The sequence below is a fragment of the Dipodomys merriami genome, unplaced genomic scaffold, assembly GCF_024711535.1.
Source record: "Dipodomys merriami isolate MVZ:Mamm:240054 unplaced genomic scaffold, mDipMer1.0.p SCAF_5, whole genome shotgun sequence".
NCBI classification, from domain to species: domain Eukaryota; kingdom Metazoa; phylum Chordata; class Mammalia; order Rodentia; family Heteromyidae; genus Dipodomys; species Dipodomys merriami.
In genome coordinates, this window is record NW_027206068.1 from 31,044,646 (window position 1) to 31,056,861 (window position 12,216).

The window sequence follows — 12,216 nt, forward strand, 5'->3', positions numbered from 1 at the left end:
AGATTAGTCAGAGAGACAGAAGAAAGGGCCTCTGTACCAGTAGGTACCAGAATGCTATCTTAACATAGGAGTTCACTAGAAGGAGAGGACGACATGGAAATACATGCAGTTGGAGATGAGTGTGGAGATTGAGACTAGCAGAAGTATGGCTTGGGATGAGGTCTGGAATAGACTCGTCCCTAAACAATGGAAGCCGGGTGCCATTAAAGCAGAAGTTAATAGGTCAGGTTTGAATCTGACATCAATGGAGAACAGGCTGAGGGACAACAATGCACTGATAGATCTGGAGGGATGTAGACAACACATCAGATTAATGGATGAAGCTTCACTACACTTCCAAGGCTCCCTTTCATTGATCAAATAGCAAAAACCAGTGTTTTGGTATCTTTCATGGAATAATTAGGAAGCACAAAATTTCAAATGAAAGAAAAAACATAGGGGCTGGGAAGGTGGATCAGTGGTAGAGTGCTTGCCTTGCATGCATGAGGCCCTCAGCACCACATAAGCAGAAAAAGCCAGAAGTGGCACTGTGGTAGAGCACTAGCCTTGAGCTGAAGAGCTGAGGGACAGTGCCCAGGCCCAGAGTTCAAGCACCACAACAGACAAGAAAAAAAAATCTTTGTTGCTTTGTATGTCCCTCCCCCACAGTATAACCCCCGCTTTCACTATATTTGATGTCAGTATAATTTGTGGAGGAGATGGGAAAAACAAGTCGTTTAAGGATACAGGTGGACCCGTTGCAACTATGAGAAGTACAAGTTGTCATGTTGAAAACGAACTTTACAACTTTGGTGGGGTGGGGGGGATTGGGGGGGGAAGGCTGGGAAGGGATGTGAAGGGTAAACAAAGGAGGAGGCTGCAATGCTTGATAAGAAATGTACTCATTATCTTGCCCATGTAATTGTAACCCCTCTGTACAGTATGTTCACAAAAAATAGGAATAAAAATTTAAAAAAAAGAAAAAAAAGCATTAATGAATCATTCATATATGCCATCATTTGGACAGTGACTTTTATAAACCACTTAAAATATGTACCAACTTCTAAAGGTGTATTTTTTCCTGGAATCTTTAATATTTTATGTTGTTTACTCAAGAAAGTGCTAGACTTTCAAAGGTCCATTCACAATGGTTTGGGTAGCAGACAACATTTCTTTGGCTATCGTTCACCAGGTGAATGATAGTTTCAGCTTGTCCTAATCAGATAAAAGTTGCTATTTGTACCTTTCAAAGGCAATTTCAAAAGTATTCAATGGAAGAGTCACTAAATCTCAGTGATCCAAAGAAAGTCTGATTTCAGCATTTGACAAAAGACCAAAGAAAGCTTAAAATATCAGCTTCACTGTATGACATTTACATGTCAAGCTTCCTTTTCTTGACTATTGAAGAATGTTATTTCATTACTAATTTGGTTACATTTGATCTTGTGTGACTGTCAATGAAGAATGTCCCTTTGGGAATGTCAGTAAAAACACAAATAAATTGGAAGGGCATTACTTCCCAGAATTGCTAACAAATGCCAACCCAAATCACATGATCACTATTACTGATTAAAGAAAAAACATTCTAATGACTGCACACAACTTTTATAGTTTATGTGCCTTCAAAGAAGAGAGATTTAAATACCACCACCACCACCACAGATGTTCCAAGTTGGCAGTAAGATTACCTTACAGTGAAGATAAGAAATAACTGAAGCTATCCTTTTTCTAACTTAAATTGTGTTGCCCATTTACCCTTTCCACTCACTCCTGGCCTGCATTACTTTTGCTTTTTGGTCTCTGTCACTTGTGCTTTTGTCTGACATTACTACCTGCCTGCCTAGAATGACCTGCTGCTCTTTTCCTCTTTTAAATGCTATTTCCCAGCTAACCACTGGCAGGAAATCTGTTCTGCCTGGTCAAATCTATTTTGTCTCATGGCTTGAGTATTTCCTTCCAGTCTGTATGCTTCTTATCCTTATGTCTTATCCACCTGCGAAAATGATAGGAACTGTGTTGACATTCCACAATGTGTTCAGGTCACCATCTGTCGTTGCTATTATGTGTTTATTAAAATGTTCACAAGGTACATCCCATGACATAAAATATTGTGATAATGCCAGCTGGTTGGCAGGCATGGGTCTGTGAGGCTGGCTTGCTGTTATTAAGGAGCAGAGTAGTTGTGACTTTGGTTTAGCTTTGCTTATTTACAGGGGCAGCTTTTGAGATGATCATTGTTCTGAGGTCATGAATAATCATACACATCTATTCTTTTATTCTCCCAGTGGCCTCATTTATTGACTCATTCATGTGTTCATTCAGCAGTGCTTGTTCACTATCTTTACAACCAACCATTGTGATAGACCCTGGCAAGCACAGAAGACAAATCTCAGACATCTACATGGCTGGTGGGGAGAGGGGAATGATAAATCTTTTTTTTTGGGGGGGGGGTCAGTCTTGAATTCATGGCCTAGGACTGTTCCTGTGTTCTTTTGCTCAAGGTTAGTGCTCTTCCACTCTGAGCCACAGTGCCACTTGCGATTTTCCGATGGCTAATTTGATATAAGAGTCTCACAGACGGGGCTGGGAAGGTGGCTCAGTTGTAGAGCGCTTGCCTTGCATACCTGAGGCCCTGGGTTTGATTCCTCAGCACCACATAAGCAAAAAGAAAAAAGCCGAAGTGACGCTGTGGCTCAAGTGGTAGAGTGCTAGCCTTGAGCTGAAGAGTTGATGGACAGCACCCAGGCCCAGAGTTCAGGCCCCACTACTAGACTCAAAAAAAAAAAAAAAGAGTCTCACAGACTTTTTCACCCAGGCTGGCTTTGAACCATAATCCTCAGATCTCAGACTCCTGAGTAGCTGGGATTACAGGTCACCAGTATCTGTCTTATGATGAATCTTAAACAATCTCAGCCGTCAATGTACAGTTATAATTGAGGGGGAAGTATCCATAAAGAAAGGGACACCATAGTTCTGGAAGCCCAATATTCAAGAAATTTGGGTAGACTGAAGGGAGGTAGAGAATGATGAATGTGAGATTCCAGAAGAAAGGGCAAGGGTACATGTATGTTTTCAACAGAGGGTATAGCATGTGCAGAGTTCCTGGCAAGACACATAGCTCTTGTGTGAAACTAAGGGAAGTATTGTATATTTATCTTAAGGCCTCCATTCCACTTTCAAATCACAAAATTGTATGGTAATGGCAATATTCTGTGGTGACTGAAATCAAAAGTAAGAGGGCTCTGGTAAGACAACATCTCTCTGTTGAGACAGGTGTATAGCAAAGTCACCAGGCCCTGTGGGTCTTGGTGAAGATATGTGTCTTCATTATATTAAAAAAGGACATTTTAAAATTGTTGATCAAAGGGAAGGGGAAAATGCATCACATCGACTTTAAAAAAAAAAAAAAAACCACTTTGGCTACAGTATGCAGCTTTGATCCACCCTGAGTCTTAACAGCTATCATTCATTTAGCACCAGCCCTGAGCAGAAAAGGAAAAAGCCAAGTGAGAAGGTGATGTTTAAGCTCTAGTGTAGTTGGAAAAAAAAGAAATGGAATGTTGATTCTGCTCTTGTCTGAAATATTTCCAAATTAGGCTAGCAATCACCTATGTAAGTTTTTCAGTTTTTCTAGTTTGAAATACTAAATTTTCCACCATCAAAAGCTTTGCTGTTTCTATAAATCAAAATGTTTAGAAACTCATTTTATTTATCTCAGTCACCATAAATATTTATACACTACATAGCATGTCACAAAATTTATAATGTATCACAACTAAGTTTCCTCAGATTTTCTTTTTTGTAATTTGAAATTCTCAGGGCATTTGAGTTTAACTGATGGACAGATTTGCTGGTGAGTATTATAGCAGATTAACACTATTAAGTGCCCAAAGCCAAAACCTCCACTTTTTATATAACCTGTACTGAGATCCTTTTTTTTTTTTTTTTTTTTTGAAGCTTTACCCACAGTGATCAAAGCCATAGGTACTCTGTAAGCCACCAGTTCAACTACTTACCTTTTGAAAACCCCTCCAGTGAATTAGCTTAGCCATGCAGTTTCTGGGACCCCCACAGGGCAAGTGACTCAATTGCACTTCCATATCCAAAAGAAAGAAAATCTAAAGGAGTAAAGGCACTTCGAACTAAAAACAAATACATTTTTAATGACAATGGGAATTTTAAAAAATCAGATCCTTGTACAACCTACCAAGACCCAAGTTCAGGAGGTTGCATTTTTACTCTTCCTTCTGACAATATAATTAACACCTTCAACTGCTGGGGTCACACACTCCCTATTGTGTTTTAATCCTTATTATTACATTCATAACCTTTTGTAAAATATAACACAATGCTAAAGCATGAACTCATGTCCTATTCAAGTGTCAAGCAATCTCTTAGTTTATTTTTACAAAGCAGAGCTGAATATTTACAGAATATACACATTCAAAGAATAATACTTTCCAAAAGGAAAGCTATTAGAGATTTTCTAAAAAATGAGCGGCAATAACAAAGGGGGCAATTACAGTCATATCAAAGGCAGACAACAAACTCTTTGTTTTAGTAAGAATGGCATACTTGTCCTGTGAATTTGCTTGATTGTTAGAACAGATTTAATACAATCACCCAGGGAAAGAGCCATGCTAATTTGAATCTCAGGTTTTTTTTTTCTCCCAGATACAGTTGTGAGAAACTATTGAGATCTCATGATGTATGAAATGCCTAGAGGTAACTTCACAGATAGCTTTATAAGTGGTAGACACATGGTCAAGATGGACCCACATCCCTACCTGTACAATGCCAGCCCCCTCAATGTGGGTGGGACTCTAATTTAATAGGACAACCTATGTTAGGTTATATCACCGGACAAAGTTGGAAGGCCTGCCATGATGGTGGTGCATTGTGTGAGATTGACTCAGCTTACTGAAGAGAGATTCCTCTCTAGCCTCAAAGAAGAAAACAGCCATTTGTAAAGGAGAGGAGCGGAAATTACTAGAAATGAGAATGGTTCCTGCCTGGAAGCCATCAAGAAAGAAAGAATTCCGTCCTAAAGGAATGAAATTCTTGCCACTGGAAGGAGACCTCGTGCTTCAGAAGTGGTACAACTTTCAACACCTTCATCCCAGTCTGGTGAGAGACCATTGTGCTAATTTTGTAGCCATTTACCATACAGCCATGAAGTTAATGCATTCAAACTAAGTCTTTGGTTATCTCAAATTCTATACCGTCTACGTGTGTGTGTGTGTGTGTGTGTGTGTGTGTGTGTGTGTGTGTGTGTGTGTGTGTGTGTGTGTGTGTGTGTGTGTGTGTGTGTGTGCATTTGTTTAGCAAAGCCTTACATACAAGGGCAAATAGTAAATCCTCTTTTGCAAGCTAGAACTCATGGTTGAGTTTGAGTTTTGGTACATGTAAACAGGAATATGATTCCTATAGTAGTCAACAATGATGCGGAATGTTAACTTGGAGGTTGGCTCTGGGAATAAATTTGAGTCTGCTTCTCTTTGTCTGGTTTTCTTATTCACACTCATCTAATCCCATCCATCTAATCTCCTTCTCTACTCTCCCCTGCTCTTCCTCTCTACATCTATTTCCCTGTCAGTGCTTAAAAAAGTCACTTCTCTTCCTCTTGACACAAAACTAGAGCTGAAAGAAATATATACAAACCAAAAACAAAATACCACAAAGCCAAAAAATAAAAATAGTGAAAGCAACATCTCTTCAAATACACATTTCCATCACTTTTCGAGCATTTCTTTCTACATTTTAATGTTAATTCTTCCAAGAATTAAGTTTCCATTTTCTTTCTTCTCACCTCTGGTTTAATTTCCAAACTGTTTTTCAGTGTCTAAAAACGTTCCCACAAAAGAAACAAACAACTTCCCTCCTGCTAAGTCTGTGTTTATCTGTTGAATTCTTCAGCAACATATGACACTCTCGCTCTCCATTTCTTTCCGTAATGTTTTCAAATACAGCGAAAATGTACAATGATTTCATGTGTGTCAATAAGGAGGCACTTGTATAATCCCTTAGCATTTTCTGTGCATGCATGGTTGTGTGAATTTTACTTAATAATTTTGTGCTAAACTGTGGAAATCATACCATGCAGGTACCTGCAAGTACTCAACTTTGCATTTTCTAAAATAATGTGACATTTTCCTTTAACCCAGTATTTTCTGCCATAGTGTGCATAAACATATTTCCTCATTGTCCAAGAAGTCTACTTATTGTATAAGCTTATTTTCAAGTACCACTCAGTACATACATCCTTTAAAATTTTAAACTTGAATAGTTTCTTCATGTTTGAATTCATGTTGTTAACATTTCAAAGAATGAATGACCCACTTTCCAGATTAATCTGGTTACTTCAGTGTTATCTTATACATTTATTTCCAAAACCCCCCTGCTTGCTATAAGTTGGAGGGTAAGGCTTGAAGAGAAATACTTTAAGTATTTGTTGGAGATTTCCTTATAGGTGGTACAAATTGCTTCAGTTCATCCCAGTAGGGGGCCCCTAATATCAGGTGTCCTTTCCATGAATGAGGTTAACTTTGAGCATTTCTCTCTCTCTCTCTCTCTCTCTCTCTCTCTCTCTCTCTCTCTCTCTCTCTCTCTCTCTCATCTATCAATGTTCTAGCTTCTATTATGTGCATGTGTGTGTGCATGTGTGTGTCTTATTTACCCATTTTCTCTTTATAACTAGTGAGCTATTTCTTGGGGTGAAACTTGAGCATGTGCAGGCCATCTACCAGTAGTGATATTAATGTCCTTTGGTGACCCTTTGTAGAGTGACTCCCCCTCTTCTTCCTCTACCTTTCTAGAAAAGCTGCTTTCTGTCCTTGACATCAGTGATAACACACACACACACACACACACACACACACACACACACACACACACACACACACACACACACACACACACACACACACACACACACACACACACTTCATCTTTGTTTCATGTTCCCTTTCCATTCTAGCCCCTTTACAAGTCTGTTTGCTTCTGGCTCCCTGTAAATGTTGTTACTCCTCAAGGGTCTTTCTGTGAGTTGCACCATTTACATATAAGTAGAGTTGGTTGGTTCTCATTAATATACTAAAAGAGTATATTCAGGGAGTTTAAAAAAATGGTTTTTATTTTGACTCTTTGAATTTTATTTCCCTACCTAGGGAAATTGGTCCCTCTTTGGAATATGTTATATATGTTCAATTATGTAGAGTTTTAAGAATTGCTTTTATTAGCATGAGGGATTTCCAGTAGCATTTAACTATCCTACAAGTACCAAAGCAAGAGGGGCGTCTCACTTTCAGAAGGAAGCTCCTGTCCATTTCATGGACACCTGTGGGCACACAAGACAGAATGTGACTAAAAATCTTGCTAAAACATTCATGAAGAGATGCTCTAGGTTTTCATATTTACTCATGCTCATAAAGCAAATGATAATTCAAGAAAGAATTGCACAACAAGTTATTGGATTTATAATTGATGTGTGTGTGTGTGTGTGTGTGTGTGTGTGTGTGTGTGTGTGTGTGTGTGTGTGTGTGTGTGTGTGTGTGTGTGTGTGTGTGTTTCTTGCTCCTGGGGCTTTGAACCCAGGAGCTTGAGTTTGTCCCTGAATTTCTTTTTATTTTATTTTATTTTTATTGTGAAAATACCATATAAAGGGGTTACAATTACATGGGCAAGATAATGAGTACATTTCTTATCAAGCATTGTTGCCTCCTCCTTTGTTTCCCCTTTCCATCCCTTCCCATCTCTCCCCCCCAAAGTTGTAAAGTTCGTTTTTTGACATAATGACAGGTACATCTCATTGTCTCTGAATTTCTTTTGCTCAAGGCTAAAATTCTACCACAGCTTCTCAAGAACTGTTTTTGGGTAGTTTATTGGAGATAAGAGTCTCATGGACTTTCCCCCCTACACTGGCTTTGAATTGTGATTTTCAGATCTCAGCCTCCTGAGTAGCAGGAATACAAGTTTTAATCTAAAAGATTAAAACTTATAGCCAAACTAAGCAACCCCATTACCAACCAAACGCAGTGAAGATGTATTATTTAATTCAATATAAAGGGTAATTATTTTTCCCCCACCTCTGTGTTTGTGTATGTGCACATATGCACACATGTTCTTGGACTTGAACTCAGGATCTCTTCTTTGTTATCATTATCCTCACTTCTGGTCCTCAGCTCCACCCGAACCTGAGCTCCTCCCTGCAGTAGAGTTTCCAAAATACAGCTGGCCACTCCTTCTCTTTCCCCTAGACCTACCTGCCACCCAAATAGGGACACGTCAAGTGCTCCCTCTCTCAGGAGATATGGCCCCTCTACTAAACCTTATAATAATCTTTTTCCTGTGCCTGCCTGCCTCTGCACGGTCTCCTGGGATGGTCGGGAAGTATTCTTACATTCTTGATCTCACTTGATTTATTTTTTCATGGAAGACTGAAACTTGAGCCATTCCTTCACTTTTGGCTTTTTACAGGTTAATTGGATTAAAGAGTCTCTTGGATTTGTCTCTCTGGGCTGTTTTTGAATCTAAATCCTGAGATCTCGGCCTCCTGAGTATCTAAGATTACAGGCAGGAGCCAAATGTGCCTGGCTGTTTTGTTCATTGAAATTTTCATAGTTGCACTTTCAGTGGAAACCACTTTATAAATACTCATCAATGTCTCTACAATTTTCTCTAAATTATACATATCCATTTCAATTAGTGTTTATTCAAAATTCAATTTCCTTTCATTTAGAATTGGTACTGAAATAGGATTATTTTATTCAAAATTTAGATAACCAGAGTTTAAGCAGAGAAGTTACCTCACTCTTTTCAAAGTTGTTTTAAAATGCTTTTTACAATGTTAATTTGACACTACTAGAAGTTTTCAATATGTATTCTAGAGAAAAAAGATTAAAATATATTTTATAGAATTTACTATGAAATGTTTTCAAATGTCATTTTACAAAAATATGTGGCTGACTACAACATACTGTTTCTTAAAATTGTACTAAATGGGGGTTTAATGTTCAATGTTATAAATGCATATAGTTATAACTATTTCATAGCTCACTTGATTCAATAACCCTTGTCTAAGAATAATCACGTGTAAAAAATTACCTTTGAGATTTTAAAACTTGTACCACTTATAAAATTCAGATTCATCAGCAGATCAACTGGGATATGGGGTTTGTAGGGAGAACTGAACAATTTGAATATTAATTAAAATAAAATCTCTATGAAACAAAATGAATATTATGTTGAATGGAAATAATACGGAGTGTACTCATTCCATTAGCCAGTGTTCTCCTTAGCCTAACATTTGCACTGTATTGTGATTACAAAACAATCACCTATAATTCATTTTATGGAGCACTCACTCACAAGGTACTTCATCAACCAACACAGCGTTTATGCTTGTTTTCGAAGGGAAAAACAAAACAAAACAAAACAAAAAAACCTATCAACTTACTGGTTTTATTGGAGGGTACATTAGTTTCCCAAGGCTTCCAAACTGAAGTAGCAGTAATTGGCTCTCCTGGATAAATACAATATTTGTTGTCTGAATTCTGGAAGTCAGAGGTTTTAAATTAGAGGCTCTGTTTCTCTTAGAATTAGGGAGGACGTGCTTTCAGTCTATTTCCTATCTTTTTGGAGCAGCATAATTTCAATGTCCACAGAGCCTTCTTGCATATGTGTCTTTCTGCTACATCTTCCTTTTTTTAAAAAAATAAGAATATCTGTCATATAGCATTTGGTACCAAGGTACTTATGACTATCCTATGTAATTATATCTATGCTGACTTTTTAAAAGCATCATATTCAAGCATCATACTCCAAAAGTATGACTGTGGTACTAGAGATTATATCTTTAGCATATGAAATTTTACAGCATTCTTGATTCAACACAGAATGAATTACATGTTTTCCATCTTTTTCTCCTTTGTTTTGGCAACAACATGCATTGTACTAGCAATCCACTTTCAAGTCCCATAAATATTACAGAAATTATAAATTATATATAATTTATATATTTACATATATAAAAATTTTAAATTTCTAAGTATGTGCATATGAAAAAACATATATGGTGCATATATATTCCTATGCCTATATTTCACGCTTGTCTGTGATTCTTTCAATAGACTTGAACAGCAAATCAATAATATACCTTTGTCTTTTATTTATTTAGTTAGCTAACTTGTTTGGTTGTTCCTTCATTTTTTTTTTTGTTGGCACTAGGATTTAAACTTAAGGGCCTCACACTTGTTAGGCTGGCAGTTTACCAAATGAGCCATGCCCCCAGCATGCTCCCAGCATGGCTCATTTGTTGGTCTCTCCAACTTTTGTTGGTCTCTCCAACATTTTTACCCAGGCTGATCTTGAGCCTTGATCTTTCTGCTGTGAGGCACATTATTAGCTAGGATTATATTATTGAGCCACTGATACCTGACACTACAGACTATTTAAATAAGCACTGATTCTATAATAGGTAGATAATTTGATAATTTGCAGAAAAATATTTTTATAAAAGTAAACAAAAATGTTTCCTTTCTCTTTAAGAAATAAAAAAAATTAGATAGCATTGAAATATTCTTTTCCTGATCAAACTTTGTAAGAAATGTTGATAAAGATATAATACTGTTGGAGGCAATGTAAATTGAGACACACTATTTTGAACTCCAATCTGGCAAAATATTAAGAATCTAAACTGATAATTTTCTCAGACTAAGTATTTGCATTTTGTGGAATTTCTCCAGAGGAAATAGTTTGAAATACACACTTTAGTTCAGTTATTCTTATCCTTTCTTGTAATGGTGTTAATTATATACTCCATGCGCCAAGGAAGTGTGGTGACCTGCAGTAGATGCACTCATTCATTTTGATACTTTTTAGAGGAATAGGAAAAACAGAAAACAGTCTCTAAGCAAAAGTATTAAAAAGAAAAAAAAGCAAAGTTTTATATTTGTATGGCGAGATAAATGATTGGAAGAAAAATTAAGAAAATTATTCTTGATTTTCTCTGAGTTGAGAGATTATAGCGATGGTAGATAATTGTAATTTTCTTCTTTGTATTTCTTTGTTTGTCTCTATATCTTGGATATGTATTTTTCTCCACAATACTAAAAGTCCATAGCATCTACTTTGAAGCAAAGCAGACTCCCTGTTGCCCCCTGGATCTTGCTTTAGTATTAATCCCCTAAGGATCTCCCTAAATGAAGAGATTAGAATGGCTTTAAATTAACACATTCATTTTCCTTATCTAAATTGGTTCTTTGAAAAATGAATGCCTGACGGTGTTGTAAACTGCTCTTTTAAGTACAATTAAGCAATTCCCCAGTCACTTTCTCTTTTGTATTTCAGTGTTTTCTTTTCCCTTAATGTAAATGAGCATAACAGTCACTTCTGTATTTTCTTTCATCATTTGTCTTACCTGTAAAGAATCAGAATGTGAAGGAGCTCACAGACCTCTTAAGATAATAACTTCCTACTAAGTATGCATTAATATATTGATACCATAAAATAACAAAGCTTACAAAATAAATGCAAGCAATATCTCTAATGTTAGGATCATGTGCTTAGTTATATTGCATGAATTTGGTAAACACACTGGAACAATTACTTTTCTCACTGCTCTGACAAAATGCCAGAGAGAACAACTTTACGGAAGGAAGAATTACTGTGGCTGAGGGTTTGAGATGATTTAGCCAGTAATCACATGGACCCCAGGTGCTTGGGCAGAATTTCATGGCAGCAGAAGTGTAGGGGGAGGGAGAGAAGAGTTCCTCACTACACTTGCAGACAGGAAGCAGGGAGAGACGAGAAAGGGCCAGGAACAAGATAGCTTCCAAGAATGGCATCTATATCTCACATTCTTCAAGCTAGATCCCACCTTCTAAAATTTCCATAACCTTCCATACATAGTGCCCCCAGCTACAGACAAGCCCCCAACATGTGAGTCTTTTGGGGTGGTCATTTCATTTCCAAACAAAAACAATGACATGCTCCACTTAATACCCCCTAAAGAGGAAGTTGAGGTTTTAGCCCTGATTACCTGAGATTCCTTTCCCAAAAGGCACATCTGTGCTGGAATATCCACATTCATCAATTGATCCAGAGAAGAGCATAGACCTCACCTTCTCAAGCTGATTTAGGAGGGCTCTGAAGGATCATTCTAGGTCCAGAGCATCCTTTGGGATTGAATCTTCCCTATAATTGGACTTTTCTTTTCTGTCCAGTCTTCTGTAAGGTTTT

At 37.4% G+C, this 12,216-nt stretch overlaps 1 protein-coding gene and 1 pseudogene across 4 annotated transcripts in view; one reads left to right on the forward strand and one right to left on the reverse strand.

Moving 5' to 3' along the window:
* Positions 1 to 12,216, reverse strand: part of Magi2 (membrane associated guanylate kinase, WW and PDZ domain containing 2) — a 1,319,799-nt gene that overhangs the window by 1,063,586 nt on the left and 243,997 nt on the right. The gene's annotated exons all lie outside the window — the stretch shown is intronic.
* Positions 5,280 to 5,399, forward strand: LOC138810272 (small nucleolar RNA SNORA40; annotated as a pseudogene).